This window comes from Hemicordylus capensis, chromosome 3, assembly GCF_027244095.1.
Source record: "Hemicordylus capensis ecotype Gifberg chromosome 3, rHemCap1.1.pri, whole genome shotgun sequence".
NCBI lineage: Eukaryota > Metazoa > Chordata > Lepidosauria > Squamata > Cordylidae > Hemicordylus > Hemicordylus capensis.
The window spans coordinates 346,438,806-346,463,963 of NC_069659.1; the positions used below are offsets into that span (position 1 = coordinate 346,438,806).

The 25,158-nt window shown below is 43.3% G+C and overlaps 2 protein-coding genes across 17 annotated transcripts in view; one reads left to right on the top strand and one right to left on the bottom strand.

Moving 5' to 3' along the window:
- The window catches only part of MCF2L2 (MCF.2 cell line derived transforming sequence-like 2), a 440,334-nt gene that overhangs the window by 178,339 nt on the left and 236,837 nt on the right, over nt 1–25,158 (bottom strand). The window lies entirely within an intron of this gene.
- B3GNT5 (UDP-GlcNAc:betaGal beta-1,3-N-acetylglucosaminyltransferase 5) overlaps nt 7,676–25,158 on the top strand; it is a 56,624-nt gene continuing 39,141 nt past the window's right edge. Inside the window, exon 1 of the mRNA XM_053304959.1 lies at nt 7,676–7,818. The gene's annotated coding sequence lies outside the window, so the exon portion shown is untranslated. The remainder of the gene's footprint in view (nt 7,819–25,158) is intronic.

The following is a 25,158-nucleotide window of genomic DNA, read 5'->3' on the forward strand; positions in this document are numbered from 1 at the left end:
TAAAATGATTTAAAATGGGAGTCAGATTAAAAAGTTTGAGTGAAGAGGTAAGTCTTCAAGTGCTTTTTAAAAGTTGTCAGAGATATGGAAGCTCGTATTTCAGTAGGGAGTGCATTCCACAGTCTCAGGGCAGCAACAGAGAAGGCCCATCCCCAGGTGGCAACTGTGTGGAGTGGCAAGTATGTCATTACACAGAAACAATGCCAAGAATGGTCCAAAACTATGAAGGACTCCTATGCAATCATGTTGCTCAACACACACAAACATTGCCCTCTTCTATGTTCTATGTGCCCTCTTCTATGTTGTGTAATGCTGCTTGGAGAGGCAAGCTCAGAAGACCTCAGAAAAAGAAGGCTACATGAGAGAACTGGGGGGACAGTTTCTATTTTGCAGCAGAAGCCTGTGTGGATGGGTGGTCTGCGTGATTTTCTCAGGGGCCTGAACAGTCCTAGGCTCAGATAGACTAGAAACTAGAGACAGTCAGAAGACTAATTGTGTTGAGTTCCCCTCACCACATCAAGGTCTGTTTTTTGTACTGGGTTTTTTTAATGAATCCTTATGTTCCTCTCCAGACCTTCTTTATTGTGTAAAATAAGATTAAAACATAAGAAAAACTTAAAACAAATGTCAAAGCATTTGTTTTGAGTTTTGCTTATGTTTTAATCTTATTTTACACAATGAAGAAGGTCTGGAGAGGAACATAGTTGTAGATCCATCATGCGTATTGAGTCACATGTATATCAGTTAATTCAATGAATCCTTAGCAATAAGCACTAATTCGCTGAGTTCTGCTTTGTGCTGCTGTTCTCAAATATTCCATAAATGCAATGGGCTCATAATGGTGAAATTGCATTGCATGTGCAGAGCATACACCAATTCAGATGTGGGGCAGTTGGTTCCTATGTAAACACAGCTCCATGCATGAACCAGAGTTGGGGGCAGGGCCAAGAACAGAAGCGGGTTATTGCCTTGACCGCCTGCAGCCAGCTTTCTGGAAATATCTGGCCAGATGTTGGAAACAGGATGCTGGCTTATGCTAGATGGACTCTTGTTCTGGTGCAGCAGGGCTCTTGTTATGGTCTTGCGAGTCCCTCAATACTATCTCTCTAGGGTCATTGGAGCATAGTGACTGTCTTTAAAAACTTAACTGGACATCAAAATGTCTCAGCTTCTGCATTATGAAAAGGCAAATTCTCTGATGGAATACATTAAACAAATAGTATTAATTCACACACACACACACACACACACACAATTTGCAATGATACATATTTTGTGCTTTGCTTATACAGGTATTGAATATATATATATGAGAGAATGAGATGGATTTGGCCCATATGCCCCTAAGATGAAAACAGAATAGGACTTCAGCATGGCATTATTGTCACTAGTGCCAAGTAACAATTCTCTGGGCCTGGTCCCAGCTTTTAACACAAGCTGACTGCCTTGCCTAGGAATGTTCTGAATAATTGAAGGGCTATTCAAAAGATAGTTTCATTTCTTTTAGTTCCCTTTGCTTAAGTGCCTTACATTTCTGGGTTTCTGATTTGTATTTATGTATGGCGTGCTGGCACATGGATTAACTATAATGTCAAATGCTTATGTGTTTGGTGGGGTTGGGGGGCTTTTCTTTTCAGGCACTATTTCCTTCCTTAGTGTCAATTCTTCTCTGCGCAACTTGTAGACCTTGTCTAATATGCTTACTTGCTTTGGGGCCTGTAAACCTTGCACTGGTGGCTTCCACGGAACCTGGGATCGGTGTCCCTGATGATATCATGCTCGGTCCCTTTTCACCCATATGCACAAGGAACTCTGGAAAGTCGTTCACATGACTGTAGGGGCTGGGGAGTGCTGGGGAGGGGGAGGCAGGAGCCTACCTTCCCCCATATGAACCCTGCTGCTCCTGGCATCCGCTGAACCACGTGCCCACACAATCAGCACAGTGGCGAGCGGAGCAGTGATCCAGAGCCAGGAGAAGGTTGCCCAGCTGCCAGAAGCCCCACAACGCACCGCATGTGCCGCGTGGCACATTGGGGAACTTCCTGCCACTGGGTCACTCCTTCCCCCAGCTCTATGATCTCAATGGCTGCCAGCAGCCCCAAAGAAGCGGCCAGTAGACCAAGCGCCCACATGGACAGGCAGTGAGATGGGAGCTGCATGGGCATCTTCCTACCTCACATTTAGCCCATGTTTAAACCAGGGCTGCCTGGCAGAGGATCAGCTCTACCTGGGCTAGCACTGCCCTATCCAGGTCGGGCAGTTGTGAGAATGACTTCTGGGAGTTTTAGTTCTTGAGAGAGCATATCACATGTCCACAGTTCAACACTTTTCAGAACGTTGCATGTTCTCCCAGGCCCCGTAGCCAGCTAGTGGCATGGTATGTACCTGCCACACACACAAATTCTCTTTCCTCCCCAGCCTCACTGACTGTTTTCACTGAACATTTTAGAACCTGCCTCCCCTGACTTCTGCAACCCAACCCACCCCACCCCAAAAACCCCACAATTTTTTGAGGCTGGTTACAGGCCTGTGTTCTGCTCTGGAACTCCCTCTGGTGAGCTCCAGCAAATCTCACACCTTGGATATAAGCGGTACATAACTTCCCATAAATATTCTCAAGCACAACCTACAATTTAGCCTTAACTATTTTTCTTGTAGTAATGGTGTTGCAGCCTGGGCTGGGGCCTCCTGGATCTCTGGGCATCGGTAAACAGTGTGCCTTTCCCTTTCTCCTTGTCCTTGGGCCCTAATTGCCACCAAGAAAGGGGGGGGAAAGCAGGAGGAGGGAGGTCAAAGGGTTGTGAGACAGAATGCCCAAGAGGCCTCAATCAAATGCTGCTGAGATGCTGATGGACAGGATGGAGGGTGTGTGTGTGTGTGTGTCCCCAAATGAAGAATCCAGATGGGTTGGTAAGTAGAATTCCTGGGAGTTCTGCCACACTAAAGGTTGGCTTGTTTCTGAAGGGGGAGAGAAAGGACAGCAATTTTCCACTGCTTCAGTTCCCTGCTGGTGAAACCAGCACAATAATGAGCCACATCCAGTAAGAATTAACAATAAAAGAAGCTGAACTTTGTTTTTCATTTATGCTCTGCTTAGTCATCTCTTGCATTACTTGGTGTTTTGGCCTCACTTCTTCTCTCTGTACCTGTGGGTACACAGGTGTGTACACACACACACACACACACACACACACACACACCACCCCCTACTCACTGAGGTAACCACATCATTCTTCTGACAGTGGTCTCTGGTCCACAAAAGCTTATGGCACAATAAATCTGCTGACACCCGACTAACAAAGCATATGTGCAGCGTACTGCATTCCAGACTAAAGCAGGGTGAGCACTTACGAGTGGAGTGATTTTTTCCCCAATCTTCCCGTCCCTCTGAAGCACTCTGTGCCACCTGAAAATATGTCCCTGAGGTCTGTGCAACCCTCAGGGACATATTTTGGGGTCGAAGAACAGTTGTGAGAAAAGAGGATATTGGCTAAAATCCCTCTTCCGCACAAGTCTCCATGCTGCTGCAGCCTGGAACACAGCATGCCACACGTCACATATGCATTTCCTTTGCTGAATGTGCACTTCATTAGTCTGGATGTCAGCCTTAGTCTTTAACATACCACAAGACTCTGCCACATGTTAACATAGGGTGGCCAACTCCAATGGAATCTACTCTGGGAGATACTTTTACAATATGTTTTCAAATATTTTTCACAGAAGCAAACACGATTGCCTTCAGGAGGTACTCGGAGACTGATGCTAATTCCTAAAGACTCCAGGCTAATCCTGGAGAGTCCCCCAACCCCAACTTTAAATTTTTATTGGTTTTTACAATAGCTTTAACATTTCAAATTACTTTTATGTATCTAATTCTACAGAAGTAATTATTGACTTCCCGCTTGCCTCTCTGCACAGTTCACAATAACTATACATATAAACCGTTGCTATAATAATTCAATAATTCAAAACATACATACTCAAGGTGCTGCTCAATTTTACCCAACCCAACCTGCTGTTATTACTATATTTCAAACCCTACTGAAAAGTCCATATTGGAAAAATAATTCTTTAAGTAAAGCAAAAATAGTTCCCAGTCTTCTTTGAAACATTCCAAATTTTCATCTCTTATAAGTGCTATAAGCTTTGCCATCTCAGCATATTCCAAAATTTTTATCAATCAGTATTCTTTTGAGGGCATTTTAGTGTCTTTCCATTTCTGCCCATATATTATCCTGGCCAGGCTAATCCTGGAGAGTTGGGCAACCCGAGAATCACCTGGTGCCTCCGCCTGGAAGTTTTTCACACCTGGCTTTGAGTTCACATCTCCTCCGATCAGCCAAAATCAGCCAAATTTTGATTTGAAATCTTTAAAAAGCCAAAATCAAAATCAGCCCAAATCAGCCAAATTTACCCTGAAATCCCCGCAAGCTAATGGGGAGCACTTCACACACAATTAGGGTTTTTCAGTGTGTGTTAGAATGTAACCCGATTTATACTTGGGGTAAAAAAATCCACTTTTTGCATCAGTTTTTTGAGGCCACTTTGAACTCACAATAAAGCCTTGCAGTAAACCTGCGCTGAAGTCTGCTGTCTGAGGAAGATCCTGGAATGATTTATATATGCCCCATGTATTAGGCACATGGCAGGCTTTCGCAACATATACGGTTGGGCCATCCTGGACAGCAGGAAGTTCTAGGGTTAATAGCTACAGGGCTGGGTTTCCTTTTCGAAGAGATTGCCATAACTCAATGGTAAAGCACCTCCTTTGCATGCAGACAGTGCCAGGCTCAGTCTCTGGCATCTCCAGCTAAAGGGTCAGACTATACAGGCTCTAGGGGTGCATTTCTAGCCCAAAGGGCCTCTTTTGTGTTAAATACAGCCAGACTCTCAGAATGAAGACATAGCTTCATTCAATAGTAGGGAAAATGCCCTCTGTGGCTGCTGGGTAGATCTCACTCAAGCAGGCTGAAATTTTGCTGGAAAGGGGAAAAGACTTCCAAGCTCCCTCCTTTCTTGGGTGGAAGAGGAAGAAGCTTGTGGAACAAGAGAAGCTTGTAGAGGGGTGTCTGCCTGTGTTGTGAGTGAATGTTTTCACCACAAGGGTGATTTTTTTAAAAAAACCATTGATTGACATCCTGACTAGCAAAGCATCGGTAAGGCTAGTATGTGTGTGTGTCGGGGCGATTCCAGCGACTTCTTCCCCGGGAGCACTCTGTGCCACCTGAAAATATATCCCCGAGGGCTGCGCGACCCCCAGAACATCTTGTCATGTGGCACGGAACACTTCAGGGCAAGGGGAGGTTGTCAAAAGTTGTCCCCACCACTGAGCTTTGCTGAGTTCGTTGAACTTTTCTGAAGCAGTGGTCCTTCTCCTGTTGTATGAGAGCTCAGTCAGTCAGGATGCCAGCCATTATATTTAGAGCAAAGGGCATCAACGAGATGGTCTGTCTGTGTGAGCCCTCTGCGACGAATGTATTCCACCCTCCCTCCCAGGAGGCCAGGGTGGGGTTAATGAGTGTTGCTGCCCTTTTTTAATCTGGCCCCCAAACACCCAGTGAGTTAATGGCTGAGTGGGAATTTGAACACAGGACTCCCGGGCGCTAGTCTGACATTCTCGCCACTATACTTGCAGCACTGGAGACTACAGAATAGATGATCCTTGATGCCACACAACAGCAGACTCATGTGGTTTAACTGCTGTGGTGGTAAAGTGATGAATAATGCACAGTACAAGCAACGTGGGGTTTGCTGCTTCTTTACAAAACACAGAACTAAAAAGAGAAAAATGTGATGGAAGGAGGAAGTATGCGAAAGCGAATCAATTAAGGTTTGTTATTTAAAGCACATTGAAAAGGAAATGCTACAGGGGGAAAAAGCAAAAAGGAAGAAATTAGAGCATTGCTCATTTGGTATTTACAAGCCTGAAACTCCAAGGCCTGCTTTCGTGAATGTTTCAGTAGTAGAGAGCTGAGTACCTTGACTCATGTTCAAGCAATGGGATTACACAGAACTATTTACTCAGCACTATTTCCCCATGATGCAAATAATTCTTGAGTTTTGTTAGAATTTGCATCATAGTTCTTTGGAGACAGGAATGAGGAACAAACAAAACAATGCCTCTGGTCTTACTTATACAGCAGCTACCTCTGGACTCAACAACTGTGGAAGACTCCAGTTGCACACTTGGAAATCAGCAGCGTGACTTACTACTAGTAAATAAACTAGTAAATAGTTGCCACTGGCTCGTTTGGTGGCGACCCAGGACCGGGCTTTCCCTGTGGCTGCCCCGGGGCTTTGGAATAAGCTCCCGGCTGTAATAAGAGCATCTCCTTCTCTGTTTGTTTTCAGAAAGAACCTCAAGACCCTCCTGTTTTCTCAGGCTTTTAATTAGAATTAATTTTAATATATATTTTTTAAAAAAACTTGTCTTAATAACCATTTTATTCTATTGTTTTTATTGTCACATGTTTTAATTTGTGACTTTTAAATATTTTGAATTTTGTATATATGTATCAGGCAGTAGAGAAATATGATAGATAGATAGATAGATAGATAGATAGATAGATAGATAGATAGATAGATATAAGATGTAAAATATAGGTGGCTCAAGAAGACATGTTTGGGACAAGGCAGAAAAATCTCTATTTGCTAGAATAGATGTCAAAAAGGATTTCAAGGCAGTTTGCAATAAAATAAAATAAAATAAAATAAAATGAAAGCCACGTAAAACCAAAACTAACAACTAAATGACAGAAATTGGCAGTAAAAACAGCAGGGGCAACAGAAAAGGAACCAGGAAAGCATGTTGGAACAAAGGTCTTATAGCCAGTTTTCAGAATGACAAAGAAGGAACCAAATAACGTAGTCTGAGGAAAAGCATTCCGTAGCTCTAGGGCAGCAACTGAGAAGGCCCTGTTCTTCTAGAGGACACTTCAGTCTCTGAATATGTTGAAACCGGAAGCAGGGCCCTCACTGGCATAAAAACATAATAAACTAAAAAACTAACAGTTTGCTGCCATTTAATATTTGCCCCAAACCTGTCGTTTGTATTCTGCCTAATGGTGTAAAATACAGTGCACTATACTGAGATTTCCAGTACGTCCTATTCTTACACAGCAAATATTCTTCAAAGTTATAGTAATTCAGGAGTTATTATCAAAGTGTCTCTGAGTTATTTTCTGTATTGTTTAAATGTACCTTTGTGATTTGATCTCAAACTGGGGTAGGGTTGGGAGAAGGAAGAGTTTTGTTGGAGTGTTATTTTGTTTCTTTTATTTTATTTCTTACTTGAAAATAAAAAATCATTTTAAAAAATCACACCAAAACTACAACAAACTTCCCATCCTCCTTTTTCTGGTAATCATCTTGCCTTTTGTTTTCTTCAGTATAAAAATAAATATCTCAAATAATTAAGGTAGAAGGATGAACATTAAAAACTCATCTCAAAGAGCATACCTCAAGCTTCAAATCCAGTTAAAGCAGAGCATAGTACAGTTAACAAAATACGTGGAATTTCATTGCTAATACTTTTCCCCCACAGAATGGCTTAATAAATCAATGGTCAATATACATATTTTATACCCTTTTAAATAAATTGTTGGTTATATAAATCACAAAGTTTTTTTCCTTTAAAAAAATCAAGTAGAAAATCATATGTACTTTGTTTGCCTAGGTTTATATACTTCCATATAACACAGTACAGATTAAGAACATAAGAAGAAGAGTCCTGATGAATCAGAGCAAAGATCCATATAGTTCAGCTTCCTCCAGTGGCCAATCAGATGCCTCCAGGGAGCCCAGAATGAGGGCATGAAGGTAATTGCCCACTCCTGTTGCTCCTGCTGTTCTTTCTTGAAAGAGCCCCTGGTGGCGCAGTGGTAAAACTGCTGCCCTGTAACCAGAAGGTTACAAGTTCGATCCTGACCAGGGCCTCAAGGTTGACTCATCCTTCCATCCTTCCAAGGTCGGTAAAATGAGTACCCAGAATGTTGGGGGGCAATATGCTAAATCATTGTAAACCGCTTAGAGAGCTTCCAGTTATAGAGCGGTATATAAATGTAAGTGCTATTGCTATTGCTATTTCTTATATTGCTCATATTCAGCTGATATTCAGTGGCATCCGCCCTTTGAATCTAGTGGTTCCAGAAAGCCGTCATGACTAAGTGCCATTGTTACAGAGGGCTGGTTCTGATGATTAGATGTAAGGAGGAGGAGAAGGCACCACCTGAGATTTGAGATCTCTGTGCACTCCCAACAACTGATCATGTGGGTGGGGGTAATGTCAGGTAGAAGTCCGGGAAGTGATCGTCTACTGCAAGCAATCCCAGTTGGATGGTGTGTGGGCAACAAAGGTCCAACACCCTACTTCAAATCCCAGATCACTGATGTCAGCTGCCTGTGCCACCCGACCGGGATTGCTTGCAGTAGACAATCACTTTCCAGCCCTGGGCGCCACTTGAAGGGGGGTGCAAATTCTTAAAGTTATTTTTTTTTAAAAAAAAAAATGGCCACCAAAAACAAAATGGCCACTGCACATGCTCAAACGGCCTCTGTGAGGCTCTAGGCTATGCCAAGCCTCGCAGAGTCCATTTGAACATGCGTGGTGGCCATTTTGTTTTCAGCGGCCATGAAAAAAAACACAATTTTTTTTTTAAATGGCCACTGCACATACTCAAATGGTCTCTGCGAGGCCTTAGAGGCCAGCAGTGGGAGGGGTAACCTTTGCAGACCCCCCCCCCACAGCCTATAGGAAGCACCCCAAAGGGGCTACAGGTAAAAAAAAATTTTAATATAATATAAGTCACTGTACACATATTCAGTTTGGTACTATGTACAGAGAATCAGGGCTTGTGAATACTGAGCTGAAGCTTATGAGCTAGGATTGTATTCATTTGCTCTTACTTTGCTTCTTATGATAAGTGAGTTAAATGTGGTGTCTTTAAAATATGGCTATTAATGGTGAGTTTGTCTTTGAATCAGTGTGAAATCCTTAGTATTAAGGCCCACTGGGAGTTTGTTGCTCTCTTTCTCTCATTTTAACTGTCTTTCTGAAATACTAGAATATATTCCAAGCAGTGACACAGTTGACTCTGCATATCCTTTAATTATTTACAGAGTATCTGGGAAAAGTCAAATTCTCCATTTATTTTTAAAACTTATAGAATAGTGATGCTAGTAGATGCATAGTAGAGAATTAGACAGGCACTTCTGTTTAGTTTTCCAAGTACACCTCCACATAGTACTTGGGTATTTCATGAGCCCCAGCATACTGAAATTTGTAGTTTTCCAGCATTTTTTGGTCTGGCTACATTTGTTTGTTTGTTTGATTGATTGATTTATATACCGCCCTTCCGAAATGGCTCAGGCATCTACTGCTAAATAGTTTTTGAGATTTTAAAAGATTAATGAGCTTGACTTATATTTTTCAGCTGATATTATAGTAAAGTTATCTGAAAGATGGGTGTCAGATGTTTGGACAAGGGGAGCAATTTCAGTGCTTGCCCTAGGCGCTATTTTCCCTAGATACGCCTCTGCATCCACACATGGCTCCTGAAGCTCGTTGGAGCCTCCTCTTCCTTACATCTAGTCATGAGAACCAACCCCTACCAGAGCCAACAGCTAGGCATGCTAAACCTGTTGCCTGCTCTGATTTTACCAGATAAGAATTGCAGAAGTCTATTGCATGTCCAGTATAACTGGAATTCTGTACATCTATCCCATGTTGATGAGAACTGGTTGATATGGGGAGCCCAAGGATGCAAAACTGCGATCACATAGATGTTGACTCATAGTTAGTCAGTATCATCATTAGTTGCTATTTTCAGAGGACAAGGCAACGTAAATAGCAACCCTGAAGTCCAAACGTCAGTATTGACATGAGAACAATTGCAGCTCTTGCCACTCGCCGCTGTTTGTGCCGAACTAAAAATAAATCCAGATTCTACATGCAACATTCCTTGTGCATAAAGCAAACGATGCATGCCAATGATCCTTATTCCAAGTCTACTTTGCATAGAAGTTGATTTTATGTGTTGAATCTGTTGAGAGCTTAGGCAGAATCTGGAGTCTTTAGGGAAAGAGTGGTGCATTGGATAAGTGGTGAAGTGGCCTTGAATTTTCCTTTTGAATAGAAAGGTGGGATAAAAATGTCTTAAATAAATTAAATAAATGAGAGCCAATTAATAGTGACTGGTAGGGGAGTATGGCTATAAAGGTAGGATATGTAACCATGGGCTAGTTCAGACAGTTGTCTGCTGGCACATGCTATAACACTGGGGACACCCCGAATGCATCCACCCTGACGTCACTGAAGGACATCCCAACGCACTGTCAGGATGTCCTTTGATCATGCAAGGGGATATTCCTCTTTATCACCCCTTTAAACATGCTCCAAAACCCTGTTTAAACAGGGTTGTGGAGTGTATGTAGAGAGACCATCCAGATCAAATTTATGTATCCATGTAAATAAAGGACGCACCAACAATGCATCAGGACACACTCTTGGTCCCCAATGTTATTGCATTTGCCAGCAGATGTCCAATCTGACCCCATGTCTGTCATGAAATGAATCAAATGAAAGCAAGTCATGAATCCTCTTACAAAGCCTGTAGTTTAGGGAAGAATTTTCAGTAGAAGGGCTGGATTATGATATTCTGAGGACCTAAGATTTAGTTTAACTTAACTAAACTGAACTAACTTTAAAAGAGGCCCCATGTCATTAAAAAACAACAACACCCAATTTATTATTTTCACAGAATACAATCTCGATTTGGACAAGCAGCTAAAAGTACAAAAGAGAAATACTTTATCAGGAAAGGTTTGATAATCTCCAGACAGGGAGAATGAGAGAAAAGTGAACCTCTATTTCAAGAAAATACAATGAATGTTATAGGCTTTAAATGCCTATAAAACATAGATGCTCATACTTTAAAATAACCTGCTTACCACACTCAGAATATTTTGCTATATACATTTATTAATTTATTTTTCAAATCTGTAGACCACCCCAAACATCCATCTCTGGGTGGTTTACAAAAACATAAAACTGATTAAAAATGAAAACCTTAAAACAATTTTAAACCACGGTCCAGTTAAAAAGCTTGGGTGAAAAAATGAGTCTTTCGAGACTTTTAAAATGTTGTCAGCAATGGGGAGGCTCTTATCTCAGCAGGGAGCGCATTCCACAATCTCGGGGCAGCAACAGAGAAGGCCTGTCCCTGCGCAGCCACCAGATGAGCTGGTGGCAACTGCAGACAAACCTCTCCGGAGGTTCATCGTTCACTTTCTCATATTTCACTGCTCCAAACCCTTCGATCTATCCCTTTGTCAGCACTCTCTAATATGTGCTGTGAACATTACAGAAAGAGAAGCCAACACAAATTCATTCTCCTCAAGGTCTACTCAACCCAAATTGATAAAGGCCATCATCTGCAAGCTCAGACATGTAAGGTATGAATAGCATATGAAGCAGAAAGCGGCACGCACACAGAAATGTACAAGTATATATTTGTAAAGGTCAAAGAAGAAAGAACACCCTAACATTTCAGCAAATGGAGGTAAACAGGAACAAAGAGCATCTGAGTATGCTCGTGAAAAGATGGCGGCCTTCTAGCTCTTACCCACCAAGGGTGGTGCTATATACAAGGTCACTCCTAAGGTGAGTCTCATACAAGTATGAGTTTGGCAGGTTTGCTTCATGACGTTACTGTTTCTGACTTCACAATTTCCCTGCTTTTACTGGCAATAAGGTTATTTACTTAAGTAAATGAGGAAGACACAGTGATAATTTGACAGGTAGTATCTGGCCGACAAAATATTTCTTTTTTCTTCTTTTTTTAGAAGCCCCTCTTATCTGGGGTCCTAAACTGTAGCTTAGTTTATGTCTTAAGCCAGCATTCTTGAACAGTATCTGAGGTCATTCACATGACTGGGCATGTGGGTCGGCGGGCATGTGGGTGGGGAGCTTGTTAAACTCACCTCCCACCACCCCCAGGTGACCGATTCCATGTTGCTGGGAGCACAGACTGTGCTACCAGGAGGCCGGGATGACGCTTTCTGGCCTCTGGAGATCCCACAAGGCACTAAGCAACAATGCACTGAGCAAGAAAGTGTGATGCATTGGAGGATTCCCCCAGGAGATGGGCGCTCTCTAGGCTCTAAACATAGTCCCAGCAAACATACAATCCCATAGCCGTAGTATAGAGACATACCTGCTGTCAAAAGCCATGTGCTTTTGTTTACAAACAAATGCACGTGGCTGGAGGATGACATCATAGTGACATCACAGGGGGGCGTGCAGCTGTCAAAATGCGCTGACATCACCGGAAATATGTCACCGGATGTGTGTCACCGGAAATACGTCAGCGGAAAGGGTCAGAGGAGACCTCCACATGGCCGGAAAGGGTCAGAAGTAGGGGTACGCCCTCACCCCGGAAGTTTGGCCCCCACCTTCCACTCCTACCCCCCAGAATATGTCCAGACATGTCCCGAAGGTGGGCATGTTATGCCTCTACGAACACGCCTAGCCACCCTGGACCAATGGGAACAGGTTTCAGACCCTGGAAAGGTCTGTGTGCAAAGACATGATAATGGTCAGGTGGCCATTTTGTGTAACTTTATTGGCTGAAACGAGGTCAAGTGTCCCCTCTATGAACAAAACTCACCACCCAGGACCTATGAACTAGCACCCACCACTTTACCAGCATGGCTAACAAATAAAGTCAAGGAAGCTTTAGAGGGGAAGAAGACTTCCTTCAGAAATTGGAAGGCCTGCCCAATAGAAGAGAACAGAAAAGCGACAGAAACTCTGGCAACATAAAATGCAAGGGGTAGGTGAATAGCCTGTGTCTCTCTGAGCCATCTTGTTTTTACAGACTCACTGTCTGTGCGATCATGGGGTCCCCAGAGAGATCACTGGAGCCAGCTTGTACCCCTGACAGTTGTAATCCTCAGCCCATGAAAGCATTCTGTTAGCACAAGTTCTGATGATGAGAAGTTTCCACCAAAGCCCACTAACTTCCTTTCTTCTCACAAATACGCACATGCACACTTTTTAAAAGCAAGATTTTTCTCTCGCTGTCTCACAATATAAACATTTCTGGGATATATATCCTTTGTTTGCAAACCTACGCACACAACAGTTACCTGGGAGTAAGCCCTCATGGGTTCATTAAGCTTTGACTTAGAAACTGTATAGAATGGTTGCAATCTGGGCTGCTATGATTTAAACCACTTCACAGAACTTAATTTTAATGATTTAAATCTCAATTTAACCCACAATTTTCTAGTAAAAGTACATTCTTGTTGTCTAATATAATCTTAGTACGTATTCAGAGATGTAATACATATTCAAATATCATAATGCTGTTTCATTTGGGCAACCAGACCTTGCATTTCTTTGTTGCACTGTTTGCATTTTTGCACACATGTCTGACTTACCCACATGTACAGAAACTTCATTAAAATATTCCCAAGTGAGGTCTCTTTTAAGTGTGCAACCCTGATAGGTGTTTCCCCTTCTAAAATGGAGGATACACTTGGAAAAGCTTTCTTCCATGTTCCTGTTGCTTGCCCAGAACCAATCCAACCTCCCCAGATCCCCTTGGCCTTCTTTATCCCGATTCAGACACTATTCTGTGGAGGTGTACACAAGTTGGTGTGAATTACTGTACCTGGGTTCATTTTAAAATTCAAACCGGGATACAGGCCCTTCAAGTGCATGGTACAGATAGGAAGTATAATGCTGTACCTGTGCACAGATTTGTACCTGTGCATACACTCATTGTACAATTGTTGAACATAATGTGTGAATGGACCAACAAGTTCACTGAATATAATTAGGAGTTATGATTAATACTCATGTTCATATACTACTCATAGCCCAAGTTAAGGGAGCACTCATTCCCTTAACCTTGGCTAACAGCCAGGCTACAGAGTGAGGGCTAGGTGGCACTGCCCTGCTGGGATCAGGCTCGATCCCAGCGGCTCTCACATGCAGCCTAACCCAGGCTGGGCTTCCCTAGCCTGGCTTAGGCTGCATGTGAGAAGAGTCTCTCTGAGTTTCAGTCAAAGCAAACGTTTTGTTAACAGATGTGAGTGTTTTAATAACAAGAGTCCTGTGGCATTGAAAACACACCCACATTGAAAGGATTAGGATTTCCCATTCTTGGGGTTTCCCACTACTCTTGCACACAACACAACACAACTCACAAGTGACAGTCTCTGCCTGTGACACATACGATCCTTCAGGTTCCACCCTACAGTCAGTGACATGTCACTCATAACCCATCCGTTTTTGTCCTGGTTCCACACTTGACTTTGCCAAATCTGGCCTTGGCTCAATCCCTAGCTGGCTATATTTACCCTCAACTCAGCAACCTCCTCAGCTCTACTCCCGCCTTACTTGCCAGGCCCTGCTCTGGCTCCTTCTTTCAAATACAAATACTTGAATTAATTCCACACTAGACCTTTCCCCCCCGAATTGTCATCCTTTGTCCATTTGCTTTGATACAGAGGATGGATTCAAACATAACATGGCAAGTAAAGTTGCTGCAAATCACCGGTTCCCAAAGTGTGCACAGGAGCCCTTCCATCAGTGTCAGGATGGCTGTTGTAGTCCATAAGCCAGGCCTCCAAATTTTGGGCATCTCAGAGGATGAGAGATGGAAAATAGGTGACAACTTTCTGTGTTATCACCCCTTCTTTATCCCTACCTCCAAATGATTATGGTAAAATTGCAGTCATTTTTGCACAAAGGAGAGGGTTAGGGTTGGGGTAACAGTGAATAAACTGTTGTACTCTCTCCATGGAGTACTCTTTGGAGAACATTTCCACCCATCTTCACTTCCTCTGACCACATTGATAATATTTTATAGTAGTTTTTATGTTTTCAAAACTTTGAACATCTTTTAAAACACCATTGGAAGGATGGCTGCTGCAAGCCCAGCATTCAGAACAATAAAAGCATGATAATACACTGAAAGCAGAAAGTACTGCAATGCTATCATATATTTTCCATCTCTAGGAGTGTAGACCTAGTCAAAACTCACAATGAGCATTCGTCCCGCAAGACAGTACTGACCACTGCAGCTGGCTCATGTAGTTCTATGTCAATACTGGGCATGTCATCTGAACCTATCAATGTGAGCATATTACGCCCCACTTGCGATTCCAAATCCGAAATGCATAACCTAGATTTGAAATTTGGTTATGGATGTTGTGTTTGGAACTACAAATATGGCAGATATATGCCGACACTGATGGGTCAGGCCTGCTCAACTTTGGCCCCCCAGCTGTTTTTGGACTACCACTCCCATGATCCCCATCCACAGTGGCCAATAGGCAGGGATCCACAGTGGCCAATAGCCAGGGATTATGGGAGTTGTAGGCCAACATCTGCAGAAAGGCCGAAGTTGAGCAGCCCTGGTTTAGATGATGCTCAATGTTTATTATTTATTTGTTTCATTTATTATTACCATCAATGATCAAAGATCAGCAAATACAAGTTAAAATTTTACAGAAAAGTACGGATAAAAATAATACATAAAATAACAATGGTAATAATCAGAAGGAGAACACATCCTATTTACATATAAAAATAGCTGTTATCCAGCATCAGACCGAAACAAGAATCTAAAAGACAGGACAGGAAATTAGTTGTTGTTGAGTCCTAATAGCAACAGAGCAAAATTTAGCCACCTTATACAACGTAATAGAAGGATTTTGTCTGCAAGAAAAAAGGCAACATAAAATTCTTCTGAACGACCAGGTAAAGATAATACAGTTGGAGTTAATAAAGTCTGTCATATGTCCTTATAGAATAAGCAATGCAACAAAACATGATGTATATTTTCAACATCCCCTAAACCACAAGGACAAAGTCTGTCACTCCTTGGGACCTTCAAAAATCTCCCAGAAAGCACTGCAGTCAGCAGTACATCATGTCTCGCCCTGAAAAAGGCCCTTTGGTGATGGGGGTAATTTAAGGTTTGTAAATAAGAAGATGAACCTCCAAAAGAGAAATCAAGTCTCCTCCTGATATAAGACTAAGGTCATTCTGATATTCTATGTCCAGAATTCTTTGTTTCAACACCTGTACAGCCTGGTTATAACTTAACAGAAAGAGGTAATCTTGAGAGAAGCCCAAGGCTGAGATTTTATTCTGGACAGTTTGCATCCAAGATGACTGAAATCCATCAGCCAGGACCAAAGAGATACAACCTTGAGGAGAAAAACTGATCTTAAGCCAATAAACTAAGATTAGAATCCATGCCCTGGCTTCGATTCTCTGAATCCCCAATTCGAGTCTCAGCGCCGCGTTTGAAAAGCATTTGGGAGCTCTAAGAACTGCCCTGATGAATTTAGATTGCACAATTTCCAACGTCCTATAAGAGGGGTATGGGCCAAGTTGGGCACCATAAAGAAGCTGATTCCTAGATTTGGCCACAAATAACCTTAAGGCAACTAGGATGACTTCACCTCCCTTGGTACAAAAAAATCTCAAAATGGCAGCATAACTCCATTGTGCCAATTGAGCTACATGGTCCATATGGGCGCGCAATGTTGGTATAGCTCTCCTGACACCAGGACTAAGGTTCCTGCATGTGGCCCAGGAACCAGTGGTTTCTGGCAACTTTACTTTCCACATTATGTGTGAACCCACCCAGAGTATCAGATGATGATATTGCCAAATTGTTGTAGTTCTGGTGTTTTCAGTGTTCTATTGGTGTGTGTGTGGCAATTTTTAAATAATAAAATGCAAGACCATCCTGTCCAGTGCAAACAAAGTACTATTAAGGCTTTTCAAGGCTCTTGTGCCTTTAGCTCGGGCCTGCACAACATAAGGCCCGGGGGCCATATCTGGCCTGCGGGGCCTTTTTTTTTTTTTTGCTGGCTCACAGGTAGGAATATCCTGTTGCAACAGCAATAGCCATGAAGAGCTCTTGGTCTGTCCTGCTGATCATCAGCAGCAGCTGAATGATGTTAGCCTTTCCCCCGACTCCAACCCTCTGACTCCTAACATTAACATTCTTTAATATTTAATTTAATTTATTTTAATGTAATAATTAATGTGCTGAAAATTGACCTTGGCCCCTTCACACCAAGACATGGTTGGTTCTGGCCCACTGAGGCATTTGATTTATGCACCCCTGCTTTAGCTTAAACGTTTCATCTTTGCAGGTTCAGCCCATTTTATAGCTTCCTATTGTTCTCAGCTGGGGGATAGGTCATAAACTCTGTCCCTTAAATTTCTCCTTCAGTAGCCTCTCTAAATTGCTCCACCAGTGTCAGTTTCTGTTCTGGAGAAAGGGAGTATATTTAGTTACTGATTTCCTCTCCCTCTCCCCTGCCCCCGAAATAGTTCTATTAAGCTATTTGAAAAGAAAATAAGAGGAAATTATTGAAGACGTTTCCAGCCCCTGTGAGAACAAAAACGGACACAGGGGCAATTAAGTTATTCATCACTAAATTCCCAACCAGGCTCAAAGCAATAAAGGCTGCAATCAATAAACTTTACCTGAAGTTGCTAGCAGGGACCCTTACCGAATGGGACTTATTTGCGAGTGAATATTATAAGATCTGAGCAATGAGAAAGGGCATTGCTGAACAATATAACGCTAAATTAAAGTGTTGTGTGGAGTCTCTGTTTTAATTCTACATCCAGCTAATTTCAGAAAAGCAATGTCCTGGCAGCACTAAAAGACTCTAGTGTGGAAGCAACCTTGACAATCCTAAGACGTGATGGCTCCTTAACCTTATCACAGGCACCAATACAGACATGAAATTCTTCAATAAACAACTCCCACCTCAAAAAATCCACAGCTCTTCTTGAAGTTTTGTTTCTGCACATAACGTCTTCAGTGGAAAAGTTGCTCTTACTCACCATGCCTGTCATTTTGAGGACTTTCAAATATCTCTCATATCACACCTTCTGGCCTTCACTCTAAAGATACTGATAGTGAGACTGATAGCTACACTGAGAGTATCATTTACTTCTTCTGCCTGATATATTGTCAGTGCTGAAGTATCTATACAGGAAGACATTAAATTCTACCTGAATTATGTGGTCTTGTAATTGGGTCCTGAATAAGCTGGAACTGTGTGTGTGCGTGCATGCACACGCACACATGCATGCACACACACACACACGTATACAATACATAGTGTGTATTTCATCATGCTATTCATCAGATATTCATCATGCTTTTGTCATGCTACTGAAATGTGAGCAATTGTCTAAAATAGACCTCTAGCTTAATTAGAGTATCAATGACTCTAATTCCTTCTGTTTGGGTGCAAACAAACCTTCCAGTGGTATCTGGCAAACCGCATGGCCCTTTGCTGCAATCGTAATCCCACTGTGATTTCCGAGAAACAAAGAGATCTGTGTGTGTGTACACTCTGAAGTGCACCATAGTAATTCTATTCAAAGACACACAATTGCCTAAAGCAGAGTTCTATGCTTAATTAGAATATCAATGACTCTAGAGCCTTCGGTTGGGGTGTAAAAAAAATTCCAGTGGTATCTGGTAAACTGCAAAGTCCTTTGTTGCAACCTTAATCTCCCTGTATGATTCCCCAAAACAAACAGATTTGTTTGATAGCCTTACAAAAGAAGGTTTAAAGTCTAGTCACATTCCAGAGAAATAGTCAAGGATCTAACCAGTTGCACAATAGCTGAATCCTAAATATGTAAAAAATCAGTAAAATGATGAGAGAAACATCTACTTATTCTGAGCATCCAATTCACCAAGACCTAAAACATTTCTGCTGCAAAGCTCCCAGTGTCAAGAAACATAAAGTTCAAGCCTTTCTGCGGGTTCTTGAGATCAGGAATTACAAATTATTATTTATTATAGGTGGGGATGATGGGAGTTGTAGTTCAGCGACAACTGGAGAGCCACATGTGTTGCCTACCCCTGGCCTAGTCTACCGCTCCCTTGCTTCTGAGACTGCCCCTTCTGGCCCACAGCTGTGCAGTTTAAATGCCAATGTCTGTAAAAGCTCAGCAGCATCAGTGAGACAAAATACACACATTTGTACAATGTTTTAAATTTGTATAAATTATACAGAGCACAGGAGGCGTTCAACACTTAGATTTGGGGGACGTTTGTGTTCAAAGGGCAGTCAACTTTAATCGTAAATTTCTGGAGGCTGTAAGTAATATGGCCACCTGACCCTTTGCTTTCTTATTGAGTTTTGGCATTAGTCCAGTACTAAATTTAGTCATTCCCAGTCTTGATGCCTAGATTACAGCAACATGGCAATCTGTGAGTCAGGGGGAGGGAAACAATGTGACGCTGCCATCTCCTCCCCAAAACATGTCCTGCTTTTCTTCATGCCTGTTGCGCATATCTGGGGGAAACTGCAAGGACATCTATCCTTGTTCCACAAACCAGTTATTACAGAGTATAGTCAATGGGACTTCTTTAAGATTTCAACATCGACAGCTACACAGCCAGAGTATTCTGCAAATTGGCACGAATCTCAGAAAAGACAACAAAAGACAGCTGGCATAGCTTTGTGGCTGACTGATGCCTGCAGAAGCTGCCAGTTTGAATCTCACCTCTGCTGGGAACTGATGTCATATCTCCTAGGCTCTCCTATTTAAATTGGCCACAGGCAGAAACTGGGAGGAGTTAGCTGAGCGCATAAATATTTCATTCATTCATTCATTCATTCATTCATATATTTATATCCCACTCATCCTCTAAGGAGCTCAGAGCAGTGTAAATGCTTATTTTTATCCTCACAACAACCCTCTGAGGTAGGTTAGGCTGAGAGATACATGACTGGCCCAGAGTCATCCAGTGAGTTTCATGGTTGAATGGGGCTTCGAACTCGGGTCTTCCTGGTCCTAGAGCAAGCTTGCAATATAGAGCAAGCTTGCAAAAGAGCCAGCTCTAGGAGCACGACAAAGTCCCAGTGGTGAAGCACCTCAGCCGCTGTGACGAAGCATTGAGATAATAGGAACGAGCCAGGCGAGTTGAGTGCCTCTGTGAGTTTAGAAACAGGGCAGCAAGGAGACCTAGGCAATAGGGTGGTGGTGTAGTGCACAGAGGGTGCCAACCACCCCCATGGGTTTCTAATGAGATTTTCAATACAAACCATGAATCTACTCTCATTTAATTAATGTTGTTTTAATGGTTTCAATGCTGTTTTAAAATATTATTTAAAAATTTCAAAATTGTTGTAATGTGTGCCCCCCCCATTTTTGTCTTAACGAATGTTTTACTTTGTTTTTATTCTGTTGTAAACTGCCCAGAGACGTAAGTTTTGGGCGGTATAAAAATGTTTTAATAAATAAATAAATTTGCTACCAAAGAATCTACACTCAGAACACCTCAGAAACAACAGAACCCTGTACCCCATGGTTTAGAAACCCATGGGGGTGGTTGGCACCCTATGTGCACTACACCACCACTCGCTCTGGGCCACCCCAGCACCCCCCAAATGCAGTTATGGGGTTAATGAAACCTCCATGATTCCCTATGGAGAAAAACCTTAAAGAGATGAGTAAACTTCAACAAATCACCAAAAATCAGCCCTCTGCCCAAATCCTTTGAAAAAATTCTAGTAGCTCCCTTGCCCCCCTTGGGCACTACCACCAACCCCACACCACTCTAAGCCACAGCTCCCCCCGCCCGACGTGAAGCGATACACCTCCATTATACCTTATGGGGAAAAACCTTAAAGATGCATGAACTTCAACAATTCACCAAAAATCAGCCCTTTGCCCAACCCCTCTGCAATTTGGGTGGTAGCCTCCACCCATTAGGTACTACCACCGCACCCCACTCATTCACCCCATATCCCACTTTATGCCCCAAATCTGCCCCACAGACACTAAAACTTCAACAATTCACCAAAAATTAGCCCTTTGCCCAATCCCCCTGCAATTTGGGTGGTAACCTCCACCCATTAGGCACTACCACTGCACCCTACTCTTTTGGCCCTGCAACCCGTTTTCTTGATCCGAATCGATTCTGATTAATTTGGATCCGAATCAAATCTGGGGTGGTTCAGATGGGTCAGATTAGGACCCAAAAACGAATTGGGGGTGTTCCGATTTGGATCTGAATCGAAACACTGAAAATCTGAATTGCAGACCCCTACTAGGCAATAAGCCTCTCTCCTTTAAAAACTATATACAAGGCTTGTTCTCACAACCATAACCTGCGTCGGACAAGTGTCCTACCCAGCTTTAGGAGCTGTGAGCACTCCTGATTGATGTATGCCCCCTGCATCTGACGCTGATGCAGGGAGCAGAGCCAGTATCAAAAACGGAGCAACTCAGCCCCGTTCATGATGTTCTTCAGTCAGTGCTGCATTCCAGCTTGGCTGCCTTGCAAGACAAAAGAAGGTGCTCTCAGCCAGCTGGGATACAGCGGTGACTGGCACCACTGCAAACAGGGAGGAGCGGCCCCAGTTTGGTTTTGCCCCCCTCTGGACCGGGGTCCAGCTTGGCTCGAATTCAAGCCAGTTTGAGTGGGTGGGGGGGTTTCTGTAATTGTTAAAATACTTTTTAAAAACCAAGTACTTACTCCTGCGGCAGCCTCGGGGGAGCTGCAGGGGGGCCTGTGGCAGCTCCCCCTACCCCTGCCAGCCTTCCACGAGTCTCGTCTCCTGGAGTGGGGTAGAGGGAGCTGCTGCAACCCCCCTGCAGCTGCCCCAGCACCCCCCAAGGCTGCTGCAGAAATAAGTACTTGGTTTTTTTAAAAGTATTTTAACAACTGTGGAAGCCCCCGCCCCCTTGAACCAGGCCTGAACCGACTCAAGTGGTTTGGCTCGACCTCGGACTGAACCGGACCCAGTTCGGCCCGAGGTTGAGCCTTTGAACTGAACCAGTTTGAGTGCAATCTGGCTCAATTTTGAGCCAGTTTTCACACCCCTAGTGTAGGTGCACTGGAGCAGGGCTGCTCAGCTTTGGCCCTCCAGGTGTTGTGGGACTACAATACCCAATATCCCCAGCCACAGTGGCCAATAGTCAAGGATGATGGGAGTCGCTGTCCAACATCTGCAGGAGGGCCAAAGTTGTGCAGTCCTGCCCTAGGGACATGATGCATCCACCTACCCATTTGGAGATTTCAAGAGACTCTGGGGAGGCAGCTGAATCCTGAAGAATGGTGAATGGAAAAAACTGAACAAGGCATTCATAGGAGGCAAAAACAGAGGCAAAATACAGAGAGCGATTTACCTGGGACAGATTCCAGAAAACAGAGACTGTCCCTGATAAATAGGGACAATTGGACTCTACGTTCTCCTTACATTCTTATGAACTGGCTGTAGCCAAACCACTCTGTCTCTGCCGTCCTATCTGCAATAGCGGGGTGGGGGTGGGAGAGAAAAAGTTGTTACCAAGAGATTTTCACTCTTTTTCAAGCAGAGGGCACCTGAGCAAAAAACCTTCAGCATGAGAGCATTTCCCATTGTGCTGACCTCTGCAAAGTACTGTGCATTTCTCAGTGCAGGGAGGGCCCTTTGAGAGAGGCTGAGCCCTCTTTTAAGAGCTCTAGGAGGAAAGCACTGGGAAGGCTATACATCCCAGCACTCCATGCATGCCTTCCTAGATGGTGCAGGGGCTCAGGAGAGCTGGGTTTCCCCCAAGGGAGCCTGCCCCCACCACACACACACACTGGGCAAAGTGCAGCATAGTGAGAACTGTTGCCTCTGCATAGTGTAGGAGACACTGTGCAGAAAATTCAGCTTTGGCCAACGCTTCATACAATTAATATGAATAACCAATAAACAATTAGTCAAAGAGCCGCACTTAGGATTGATGGGGACCGTCACTGGCTCCTGGGTCTTACAATGAAGAACGCTGCGTCACAGGGTCGTTAAAAGCACGATACAACTTCTGTTATTTGGATGGGGCTACAGGAGATGTTAAAATGCCATCTTAAGTGTTGCAGTGGGGGAATGCTTGACTTAGAAGCAGAAGGTTGGCAGTTTGAATCCCGCTGGTACTATGGCGGGCAGCAGTGATCTAGGAAGATGCTGAAAGGCATCATCTCATACTGCGCAGGAGGAGGCAATGGTAAACCCCCCCTGTATTCTACCAAAAGAAAACCACAGGGCTTTGTGGACGCCAGGAGTCGACATCGACTCGACAGCACACTTTACCTTTACTGGGGATGTTGGGTGGATAAGAGAAGGAGTTGGATAGAAGGTGAGCAGGGAATGGAAATAAGACTGCAATCTTATGCAATCAAATCTGATTAAACCAGTATTACTGAGGGGAGGGTGTGTTCAACATTCTTGCCCCTCAAGTTTTCCCCAGTCTAAATCACACACTCCCAAAGCTGCTATTTGCTTCATTATAGCAAAAAGTACAGGTTTCTATTCTCACCTACCATAGCAAGTATGAGAGTGTGTATAGGAAGGAAGGAATGAAGGAAGGAAGGATCACCATTATATAATGCAAAGGAAGGAAGGAAGGAAGGTTTGCCATTATATGGTCTTATGCAAAAGAAGAAAGGAAGGAAGGGTTGACCCATAGCAGAGAACCAGTGGTTTGGTTAAGCTGCCAGTGCCCCAACTGTACACTCATCCCAACTTCTTGGGAAGCATATGCTGAGCTGAGGCGTGTCATATGAATTTACTAATCTCAGCATATTTGACCCTACTTGCGATATGGAACCCAACATCTTGCAGTCACTTCAAATCTTAGTTACAGATGGGTTCCATTCTGCAAGCAGGATCAAATATGCTGAGATGGAGTTTGTATGACATGCCAATCTTGGCATCCCTTTGCGAGACCAAGGGTCAGGCTTACACACGCACTTGGGGCTCCAGTGGCTCAGCTGAACTGCCGGTTCCCTGCTATGGGTGAACCCAGAAAAAGAAAGGAAGAGAGATCGAGAGATCCCAACTGCATTAAAATATAGACTTTTTGATCCTGCATGCTTTCCTTCAATAAATCTCTATGTCTTGACTCTCAGAAGGAACACACCTGTTCTTGAATTGGTTATTCATGTTTTTCTTTGGCAGACAACCTCCCACAAACCCTTGTAATATTTCCTTGTCAAGTGACTGCTGGAAGGAAGACAGAGCAGAGTCCTGGTCTTCCTTCTAACAGCAAACAAGGAGATTTCATGAGCTTCCAATACGCAGACTTGGGCTTTTCTGCACAATAAACACTCTCATACTTTCTGCAATATGTTTTCTCATTTTTTCAGCCTCCCATACACAGCAGTTGGAAGCTGTGCTTCTTTTGGTTACGGAGAGAGCAAATCCCTTTGACCTCAGTGGGACTGACTTCTAAACTGACAAACCTAGGATTGATCCAGTGGCACTCTTACCCCTGGACTTTGGGGCCAACGTCCAGGGCCTCCACATTCCCTGGGGGCTCCCAAATCCTCTTTGGACCGTCCTGGGTGGTGTGGTCCCATGCTGCACTGGGCAGCCAAGTGTGATTGTGACCTGTGCCAGGTACTTTAGAGACAGAGCGGGGAGGGGGGAAAGTAATATATGGGATGTGAATATGTTAAGTTGCATGTTGAAAATTCTGCTACTGCATATTTGCATAAATTAACCCCACATGTTAAAAAAAAATTCTGTGTTTGTCACGGTGTGTCTATGTGGGGAGGGGAGATGATGATGCTTAACTTGCAGTGAGAAGGGGGCCTCCAGCAGAGCGTGCGGGCACCCAAGGCCTTTAGGGCCAGGCTCCAAAATTACCTAAGTACACTTCTGGATTGCTCTGTACTACAAATATGCACTTACTACAGTGCAGATCCCATTGAAATAAGTGAGATTTTCTTCTGGTTGTGTATAGGAGTGCGCTGCACACGGTGCACAGACCATCACAGTATTATAGGGGCTCTGCTCCATTGCAGAGTACAATAGAGGCTTGATTGTCATTGCATGTAAGACAGAACTTTCTTGTTCATTGCCCACATATGCTCCTTAGAATGCTCTCCCAATGGTCATCTGCTTCTCAGTCTCCTGCACTGCCTTTAAGAGGCAGGTATTTTGTATATTAAGGGATGCTGTTTGAATATTTTTTTAATGAAAGGTGGTATATAAATTTAATAATAAATAAAAAATAAATAAATAAATCTGAAAGCCCTGGGACATTATTCAAATTCAGTCTCTCAGCCACCTCAGAATAATGATGCTGGTTTCAGGAACATGGTTATCAGCCACACATTTGCA